At 46.6% G+C, this 11,013-nt stretch overlaps 1 long non-coding RNA gene across 3 annotated transcripts; it reads right to left on the bottom strand.

Moving 5' to 3' along the window:
* Positions 1–2,926: 2,926 nt before the first annotated feature.
* On the bottom strand, positions 2,927–10,969 carry LOC121134665. Of its 3 annotated transcripts, none has more exons than XR_005871780.1 (4): positions 10,721–10,969; positions 5,735–5,854; positions 4,879–4,942; positions 2,927–3,854 (listed from the first exon to the last, which is right to left on the bottom strand). It is a non-coding gene; the product is annotated as an uncharacterized LOC121134665 (long non-coding RNA). The 3 variants fall into 3 exon arrangements; XR_005871781.1 differs by having other exon boundaries at positions 10,785–10,969; XR_005871782.1 differs by lacking the exon at positions 5,735–5,854.
* Positions 10,970–11,013: the final 44 nt, after the last annotated feature.

Here is an 11,013-nt window from a genome sequence, read left to right as displayed (position 1 = left end):
ACCAGGCCGGTCTCAGACTCACAGAGATCCACCTGCTCCAGTCTTCCAAGTGCTGGGATTACAGGCGTGGGTCTCAATTCCCCCTGTATTTTAGACCATCCAGATTCTTGGTCCTTATTTACTTTTGAATGACAAGAGCCTCCACCCAAGTTACCCAGCAGTTCATCTGAGCTATCTGTCCTTGGGGCTTTAGAATGGACCACTTCTTACGTTACTCTCTGGGAGCCGCCTCATTCAGGAGATAGACAAATCCATTTCACATCTAATTTTCCAAAAGCCAGTCTCATGAAGATACTTTTAGTTTCAGAGGCCCAAATGTCTCTACAAAATGTGGGGTTCCTGGGTTCAAACTAACTCCAAACACAGGGAGATCTGTGTCACTGTGATAGCCTCATTTTTACTCTGAAGACCCAGCGATAACAGAGAGCCTTCCTGAAAGTAGCAAGGAGAGTCAGAACCTCAAGCGGGAGTGATGGTTCCCACCTTTAATCCCAGCACTATGAAAGAAGAGGCAGGCAAATCTCTGTGAGTTTGAGGCCAACCTGGTCTACAGGGTGGGTTCCAGGACAGCCAGGGAAACAGAGAAAATCTGTCTCAAAAATGCAACAAAAAACCCTCTATGTGGCCCATGGCCATCAACATGGCTTCAGGTGGCAGGCAGCACAGTCCACAGACATCTAAATGACTTTCAGGGGTGACATGAACATCAGCATAGCCTCCATCTCTATCAGGACCATGGACCCTGTCTTAGGTTCACTATTGGCCACGGCAACTCTAATGAAGAAAACATTTAATTGAGCGTGACTTGCTTACAGTTTCAGAAGTTCAGTCCATTATGATCATAAAGGGGAGCATGTCGGCGTGCGGGCAGACGTGGTGCTGGAGTTGAGAGTGCTACAACTTGCAGGCAGCATGAAGTTGACTGACAGTCACACTGAGGAAAGCCTGAGAAAAGAGACCTCAAAGCCCACCCCCACAGTGCCATACTTCCTCCAAGGCCACACCTCCCTTTGGGGGCCATTTTCTTTTAAACTACCACAGACCCCAACATGGCTCCCTGTAGTGGCATCTTACCTTGCCAGTGAACTTGTAGTGGTGGTCACACCCTTTGGGCATGGTTTTAGGTGCAGACAGAGGAGGGGCTGGCTTGTGCTCTCATGGGTTTCAGAGAGCATCGGTAGGGCAGAGACTGCATCTTCTGGAGCAGGAAGACCTCAGTGGTTATTTACTCTTATCTGTGTGTTTCCTTAATAAATACCTATCTATCATTTATCTTGGGTCTGGTGGATTCATTTAAACTCCACCTTCAGCTCCTGGTAGTAGCATCAATCATGGACATCTGCCTGGCCCTCAGCAGTAGTGGCACAGACCACAGACATCCATATGGCTTCTGGTGGTAACACAAGTCACAGACATGAACCTGGCCCCCAGCTGCAGTAGGACATGGCCCTCAGTGGCAGCATGGACCATGAATATCAACATGGTCTTAGGTTCCTGCACAGGCCACTCATACCATGACCCTTGGTGGCAGCATGGCCCACAAATATCAACACAGTTTCAGAAGGTGGCATAGACCATGTGTATCCATATGTCCCTCGGTGGCAACCCAGCCCATGACATCAGCATGGTCTATGGTGGTAACACTAGTCATGGACATTAATATGGCCCTGGCTGCAGCAGAACCATGGGTCCCAACTTGTCCCTAGGTGGCAGGCAGCATGGACCATGAGCTGATGTGAACATAGCCTCAGGAAGCAGTACAGGGCACTCACATCAGTGTGCCTCTCGTGGCAATCTGGACCACGGGGCAGCTTAGCCACACTGCTGCCATGATAGGCTTAACAAAAACCAGCCAGGGAGTAGGCCTGAGTTTTGGTTAAGTGGCAGGCAACACCCAGTTCCAGGAAAAACCACAAACTGGCACCACCCGGGAATAGTCCAATCAACATCCAAGGGGGACATACCTAATGTTCCAAAGGATTTACCTAACATTCCAACCATTGTGGATATCACCAGATGTCCCTTAGTTCAACCCACACCTATCCCCTTTCACCAGGATACCCCTAGACGAATGTCAGCCAATCAGGGGTCCTGAACCTTAAAAATCCCCTTATCCCAACACCTGCTATGATAAAAACCCTACCCCAGCTGAGCTCAAGGCCCTCTGAACTTGTATTGCTGCATCAGACACACAGAGGGGGCCAAAGGCTCTTTGCTTTTGCATATGGATTCAGACTCCTTGGTGGTCTTTGGGAAACTACATACAAGGCTGGACATAACAAATATAGCTTCCTGTGGTCGCACAGACTACGGACTGTCCACCTGGCCTGGTTGGACATGCATATGACCTCTAGTGCCCAGACCACAGATGCACATGAACCTTGGGCTTCACCATGGACTGGAGCAACAGACCACCAACACAGACAACAGGGACAATAGAGCTCTTTCGTAGAGGCCCAATCCAGAAAATGAACCGGTTCTTCATTTCCAGCATCCTGGCCTTGCTCAGAACCAGGGCGACTGTCTGGCTGGACAGCATGCTCAGGGTGGGGAGTGGGGGTGGAGCTGAGTGTGAAAGCTCCAGGCTGCTGCACCCCACCCTGTCGGCCCTACTTAGCAACAGCACGCTCCCTGTCTACCTCAGCCTTCTCTCACGTCGCCATTGTTGCCTCTCCAGTCCCGCCTCTCTCCATTGCACACTCACTTCCGTTCCTTTTTCCTACTTCCCCATCACTTTTACGTTCATCACAGGGCACTGGAAAATGCAGTGTGTCACACAGTACACACTTTTTGCCCAAATAGCTTTACATGCAAACCTTCATTGCTACTAACAGGTTTTCTGCTCCCCCCCCCCCCCCGGCCCCCACTGGTTTCTCTGCTGACGCAGTAAGCCAGATCAAGCTGAACTGAGAAAAGCTAACAGGTTTATTTGAGCCAAGTAGCCTCTGACGGGTTCTCCAGTACCAGAGATAGAGGGCAGAGAAGCTGTGCCCACAAAGGAAGGCACGGAGACTTTATAGGTTGAGAGCAGGAAGACTTTAGATTGCAGGTGAGGGGTAATAACATGCCTGCCACAATCTGGGTTTGTGCCCAAGTGTGGTGAACACCTGAGTGCTTTAGTGGGGACTTGGTGGCTGTCAGCTTCAGGGAAGAAAGCTGCAGTAGCCACCAAGAAAGAGCAACAGGGCTTTTGGCGCCTTTCCTTTGCTCAAAGACTCTGAGGGAATGGGGTTTGGAGACAGAGACAGGAATGGGGTTTTCTGGATCATGCATGGGCAAGCTGGAGGTTCCAACTGAACAGCAACAAGTCATTGGTCTGGTTCAAGGAGTCTAGTTTCTGAAGCACCATAAAGACTGGACTATTGCTGAGACTCCTCTCAGATATCCTGCTCAGAGTCAGGATGATGTTTAGGCTAGGCAGAGGGCCTGGGGGCGGGTTCCAATCAAGCTCCAGGCTGCCACACACCTCCCTGTCCTCGATGTCGGGTTCTCTGAGGCTCACCCTCTGTGCTTGTAGACTCCAGGCAGCACCAGTGCCCCTTGATTTCCATCTCCCAGCAGGGCAAGCAGCATAGGCTGGAGCCACAGCAGCTCCATGCTGGGGGCTGGCTGGTCCTCTTCAGCAATGACATCTGGTTTACAGGATCAGCTCCTTTGTACACTCCAGCAGGTCACAGATGGAGTAAATGTTGTGTGGACCCACTAAAGCTCTGGATCTGGGCTTGGACAGTAGCTGAGTTGGTCAGCCCATGTCTGCTACTGTGAGCACAGTCGGACTGAGTTCTTCTTAGGTCCAGAGGTTCATTGTCTGTCTCTGAGTATCATGTTGACAGAAGTTTCTCTCCTGCTCGGTCCTGCAGCCATTTAGACCGAAATAAATGCACAGAGGTTTCTATTCATTATAAACTGTTTGGCCCATGACTCAGGCTTCTTATTGGCTAGCTCTTTCTTAATTATTAACCCATTTCTACTAATCTGTGTATCTCCACGTAGTCTTGGCTCACTGGTGAAACCTGGACTTCTTTCTTCCTCAGCAGCTACATGATGTCTCTCTGGTGACTCCTTCTCAACTCCTGCTCTAATTTTTTTCTCTTTCTAGAAGTCTCCTGGTCTGGTAGCCCCACCTATACTTCCTGCCTGGCTATTGGACAATGAGCATTTATTATCAGCCAATAAGAGAAACACATTCACAGCATGCAGGCCATCCCCCATCAGTATCATATCATCTGGACTGGGTCTGTCTTAAAACCCTCTACAAGATAAATGGCCACTGTAATCTGTGAGAACTGGCCCTATCAAGTCTTGCTCTTGCCGCCAATTGCAGTCAAATTGCAAGGTCTAGCTCCCTGGTTTACCTGCCCAAAGTCAAGGGTGTTCCACTCCCAGAACCTCAAACAGCCTATTTCTCTGAGTGTCTTCCCTCCCCTTCAGCTCAGACTCAGGTGAGGCTCACTCAGAGACCTCCAGGACCCTCATGAGGTTTTTTTCTCTCACTGTTTGGAGCTCTATGATATATTAGTAGAAGCTCTCTCTCCTCTTATTCCCTCCATGTTATGTAAGACCCACTGCAGCTTAGGAAATTTGTATTATACCCACTCTTTCTTTCAGGGAGACTCAGGGTATTCCTAATCTGAGGCCACCATTTGCCTGGAGTTTTTGCCCTATCTTTACCTCCTTAGGCTAAAGTCACTGTCTGGCCCCTCATGATCATTACATTTCTGTGCTGGTCCCCGCAGTTTCAAGCATTTGGATACTCAGTTGGTGGTGCTGTCTGAGGGCATTTTAGGAGGCATGTGACCTGGAGGCAGTGGTCACTGGAGATGGACTTTAAGTGTTTAGAGCCTGTCTTACTCCCAGTTTACTCATTTGGCTATGTACCTGCATCCTTCTGTAGCCACCATGCCTGCCTGCTGCCTCCGCCCTGTCATGATGGACTCACTCTCTGGAAACATAAGTCAAAATAAACTATTATTCTGTAAGTTGCCTTACTCAGGAAGATTTATCACAGCAACAAAAGTAGCCAAGGCAACTTCTTACCTGCCTTCCTAAAATCACTTGATGGCAGTGGTTCTCAACCTTCCTAATGCTGCAACACTTTAATACAGTTCCTCATGTTGTGGTGACTCCCAACCATAAAATTACTTTGTTACTTCATAACTGTGATTTTGTTACTGTTATGAGTTGTATATATCTGATATGCAGGGTATCGGATATGTAATCCCTGTGAAAGGGTCACTTGACCCCAAGGGGTTCACAACCCACAGGTTGAGAACTCTGCTCTTTGGTGTCACTTTTAAACTTTGATGATTCTCCTACTCCTGTTACCAGCCCCTATAGCAGTCCGTGATCTCCTTAAGCAACGTAACTCACTTCTTGCAGAGAGCTGCTGGTTTTTGATGTCATAAACCACTAATTAGACTGGTAACACACAGCCACTCCATTTGAATGATCCTGATTAATTTCCTTCCATATACATTTCAAATAGATCTCCCCCCCATATCTCTGGATTTACCCTTTCCAAAGATAAATACAAATTTTGCCTTCTCATACGCCCTTTTCACTATTGAGAATGCACTCTTTCAGGACACAGTCTGGCAACCAGGTCTAGGTTTTATTAAGTGTAACAGGCCACAGGAGAATGTCCTTGGAAGTGGAATGCTGTATCTTTATCAATTAATTGAGCATAGAACAAAATACAGATAAAAGACTAAAAGACTAGACTCTAACAGCGTACCTCCAATGATGACTCTATGAAGGGCATACGGAGCTGGCTTTCCTAGTCTCTCACTATTCTGTTCACTGACATATTTCTTTTCTCTCTTTTCATCCCTTACTTCCTTCCGTATTAGAGTGTCTAGAGAGAATTAGATATTCTTTCAGAGAGAGAAACCATTACCATCCACACAGGTGCTTGTTTCTTACCCAGGACCTCTTGACCCCAAGTGATGCCATACCCTGCCCTCCAACATCTATGCTAAGCACTCCATGCCCTTTCCAAAGTACAGTTAAAGCCTTCTATGCCTTACAGTTCCGTACCATTCTATGACAGATCAAAACCACCAACTAGAGTCCCCTGACACCTCTTCTCAGTCCTGAAGCAGCTCTAGAATAAAGAGGAACTCCATCCCTTGCTCATCTGTTGTGGGGGACAAAAAGCCCCAAAGTAAAAGCAAAAATGTCTGCTCTTTAACACCAGACCCTGGCTGGGAGAGTAAATCTTGACTGCCAGCTTGATAGGAAGACCAACCCTGAACATGACCAACACAAGTGGGCTCCAGGTTCCACACTGAATAAATGGACAGAGCCAGGGTCGCAGCATGCCTTCTTACTGTAGATGCCTGCTGCTCTGCCTTTACCAACATGTGGGAGGGACTGCACCCCCAAACTGTGAGGCCGAATAAACCCTTTCTTCTTAAGCTGCCTTTGTCATGTATATTCTCTTGACAACAATAACTAATACAGAGCCTAACTTTTTTGGGGTGGGGGTTTGAGACAGGATTTCTCTGTGTAGTTTTGGAGCCTGTCCTGGAACTCGCTCTGTAGACCAGGCTGGCCTCGAACTCACAGAGATCCACCTGCCTCTGCCTCCTGAGTGCTGGGACTATATTTTTATCTTATCAGCCTGTATTCCTATCCAGTGCTCTTCAAAAACCACATTATGATTTAATTTACCAAGAAAAACTTCCTTAGAGATCTTTTGAATGATGACTTCAGAAGTCACCAAAGCTGGGCTGGGTAAAATGGATCTGCTCTGTAGTCCCAGCTGCTTGGGAGTCTGAGACAGGAGAACCAGAAAAATTCAAATCTGGCTTGGGCTACAGAGTTAGTTCAAGGCCATCCGAAGTAAGCTACTGAGGTCCCATCTCAAACAAAGTTGAGAAAAGGATTGAGGATATTGCTTAGTGGTAGAATGCTTGATTACATATATGAAACCCACATTTAACGACTATATTGAGACCAGTTTTAATAAACTAATTTTACTTCATACTCACTTGTCCTGAAAATTTTTTCTGCAGTGATGAATCCTTACTTCACTATTCAGACTGCAACAGGGCAAGCATTAGGTGTGTCTCCTGTTCCTGTTACTACTAGTAAGATGACAAAAGACTGAAGATATGTGACAACCCAAGAGGTTCCTTCACACTGCAGGGATGTGTTGACACTGGAGTCAATACTCAAAGGTCCTGATGCAGACCTATCAGTATGTGGAGAAGTGGCTTGTCTTTTAAGCATCACCACCACTTCCAAAGTGCTGGTCAGGAACTCACATATAGGAAGGGATCATATTCAATAAGAGAGAAGTTTGCTCATGTTCTTTAAAAGAGGAGGGAGCTTATTTTAAATTCTCATACAAGGGATCAGATAAAATGTAAGCTTTTAGAATATCAAAGCATAACAAAACAAGCCTCAAAACAAAAACCTCATTTAGTAAATTTTATGTTTGCAATGACTTTTAAAGCTACACTCATACTTTAATTTAGCATAGTTAACATAATCAAACCTATCCATCCATCCGTCATCTACATCCTTTTATTTTTATTCAATTCTTCTCAGTCCTTTGGCATTGTAAATAAAACAAACTCTTCTTACAGACAGAAAGGTGTTGATTTCAGGTAAAAATTGATTAAATAATTATGGTTCACATAAATTACAAAGTGAGGAAAATAAAATCTACACATTAATGGTCATGTAAATGTATACAAGCAAGCTATTATGTAATATACAAAATATAAATGTTGACTTATTAGAATATTATCCACTTTTATATTTTATATAAAAGAGCCAGGTATGGTGGTACACATTTGTAATCCCATCATTTAGGAGGTAGAGGCAGAGGGATCAGGAATCCAAGACCAGTTTATACCACATGAAATCTTCCTTAAAGACAAAACCACAGCAAACATAAAAGATAAATTAAGAGAAAAATTCATAACTATGCATATAATGACTCCATTTATGTGAGTATAGATAACTTTTCTTGGGGATACTCTGGAGCTTCAGGCACCTTGACAATGACCTTTGAAGATCGTCAGGCAGGGGTGATGACAGGAGCAGACCAGGTGAGTGGTGCTTTGAGCATGTCTACTCTGGCTGATCTCTGGATTCACTGTTGATATGCTGGATGGAATCTTTCTCTCTCTTCCATGCATTTCTAATATTATCATTTATCACTCACATCTCTGCTCTCTGGAAACTCCTAAACTCATCCTTGACTTGAAAGGAGAATAGCTTCAACTCAGAACCCTCTCTAGCCTTAGACTTTAACTTAGCATGTTGTGGAGGCTTGCTGGAACGTCATGGCATGTTAGCCCTTTTTGTGAGCATCCAGCTAGCCATCATGATGCATCTGTTACTGAGGGACTTCCCAAGGCTTAATGAAGGGACCAATTTTATCACCATCCCTCTGAGTCTGTACTACTTCATCTCAGTCATCTGCTCCACTGTCCAGAAGGATCTTTTTTTCTTGGTAAGCCCCATGTCTGCATCATTGAACCCAGTGGCATCACTTCAGTTGAGTCCCAGGTGGATCCAGAGGGCAGGTATGAAGCCCACCGCGATTACTACTGCTCCACTCTTGACAGGAGCATTGCCTGTGCCTGCGGCTCGACCCCTGTACCTCCTGCATCACCAGCAGCTCACACTGAGCATTCATGGCGTCCACCAGGTTGGAAATGGGACATTTAACAAGGCAAAGCTACAGAATGTTGAGGTGCCTTGTGTGATGACTAGTGGGACTGTCAGTTCTCACATGATATGAACCTCCTGCCAGAAAGTGACCATAGGTGTATGTAGGTGTACCCGCTACTTTACAATTGCTGTGATGAAACACTAAGATCAATGCAACACACAGAGGGGTTTATTTGGCTTACAGCTGTTCCAGAAGGGTTAGAGCCTGTATGCCAGGGAAACATGACAGTAAGCAGATGTGGCACCTGCAGCAGAGACTGGGCGCTCACATCTTGAACTGCAAGCAGAACACAGAGACAGCTGACTCAAAATGTCTCTTTAAACTCTCAAAGGCCACCTCTGGGGACATGCTTCCACCAACAAGGCCATACTCCTAACCCTCTCAAACGGTGCCATGAGTTGCAGACCAAATATTCAAACATTTGAATTTATGGCAAACATTCTCATTCACAACACCAGAGTAGGTGACTCCCGGGAGTCTTTGCCATGCTGCTGTTGTGTAAGGTCCAAGGAAATGCTGAAGGAAGACCCCAGATTCAAATAGTGCGAAGGGGTCAACATCTATACAAAATGGTGGTGACCCCAAGATGGGCATGCAGGCTCCTTTTAAACACAGCTAAGGGGAGTTGCAGGGACAGCTACATAATTGGTTAAGCAAGCAGCAGTTACACTATATATATCTAATGGGCTGAGGCTTAGTCTGATCATTTTTGGACACCTGCACAAACTTGGGCACATCTGAACGTGACTCAGAGGACTTCTGGGTTTGTCCCTGAAACACTGTGAGACTTAGGCCTTGTGTCTGTTCTTTCCCTAGACCCTGTGTGTAAGGGCATTGTGAATAGATGGCCCTTTTGTGGAAGAGACACCTGCTTTGCCCTTCTCATAGAGTTGCAACTTAAATTCAGTTTAACCCTTTCAGTTTCCATGAACAAGTTAGGGTATAGCCTTCGTACCCCCCAGAACTTGGGTCTCAGAGCTTGTCCTGATGAGTAGTTGAAGATGAATGACTTCCCAGTGAACACTGGGACTAGAGTAGGGACCTTACTATCAAATTACAACTGGTTGGGATAAAGACCTCTCTAACCTCTGCAGGTACATGACCATAAGGCAGGGCAATAAGAAAAATCCCCAGATACTAATAGGACCTCCTGGTCTATAACTGAATCTTTTTTTTGGGGGGGGTGCTGAGACAGGGTTTCTCTGTGCAACAGTCCTAGTAGTCCTGATATTTGCTTTGTAGACCAGGCTGGCCTCAAACACACAGAGATCCACTTGCCTCTGTATCCCGAGCGTTGGGACTAAAGGCGTTCGCCGCCACCACCCAGCTATAACTGAATTCTTCCGCAGAAGAAAGGATGAACTGATGAATATACCAGTTGCTAACTTGATGCCGGGTCCTCTCTGTGTCAATATCTTTGTATATATTGGAACTGGTCCTCAGGTCCCCTGGTTATCTCCAATGCCCACTTGGATCATCCTGGTCTTCCAGCAAGGAGCTCCTGCCCCAGCTTGACGTGGTCCTCTGCCGCTGGCCCATCACACAGTCACCTCTGGTTCTGACTCTTCCTCCAAGCCCATTCTCATGAAACTGAGGCTGTATTATCTGCTCCCTCCGCTCCTCACCACTCTCAGAGGGGTGTGGGGGCACTAAACCAGTCCTTATGCGGAGGGCAGAGACTTCTCACTAGTAGACTGGAACTGAGCTTCTCTAGACCTCAAACGGGGAAGGGCTCTTGCTAAGGTTCAGTAACCAGGGCTTTTGACTGTGAACTTGATACCAAGATTTATTTTTTATTTATGGGACAGGTTAGCCTTGGCTGGCCTGGAACCCACAGAGATTCGCCTACCTTCGCTTTTAAAGGTGTAGGGAACCACACCTAGTTATAAGATTTTGTGTGACTGGGAGTCCTCTGGCCCTGAAAAACGAACGGAGCAGGACCTCACGACTCTTTAAAAATTGGTTATAAAGGCCCATTTAAATGAAGGTTAACTTTGGTTGTGTCCTTGTCATAAATTTAGCTATCGTTACCTAAGATTAGTGGTTAAAGACCCATTCTGAGAACTACACCAAGCAAACGGACCGCAGAACGAACCAGTAAACCTCACGGAGCTGGGCTCTGCTTTGTGTTGTCAAAGCATCCTTCAGTTACAAAGCCTGCGGCCAGATGGGAGGAGAGGGAAGACTTCCGAGGGGGCCACGCCCTCCCGCGCCACTTTGAGCAGGGAGGCGGCTCCCTCGGAAGCGCGAACGCCGTTTCCAGGCTCTGCAGCCAATGGACGCCCTCCTGCGCTCAGCCTCGCAACCCCGGGCCAATGAGCGGA

This window comes from Mesocricetus auratus, unplaced genomic scaffold (genome assembly GCF_017639785.1).
Source record: "Mesocricetus auratus isolate SY011 unplaced genomic scaffold, BCM_Maur_2.0 Super-Scaffold_100029, whole genome shotgun sequence".
Taxonomy (NCBI): Eukaryota; Metazoa; Chordata; class Mammalia; order Rodentia; family Cricetidae; genus Mesocricetus; species Mesocricetus auratus.
This window is presented reverse-complemented; position numbering and strand designations above follow the sequence as displayed.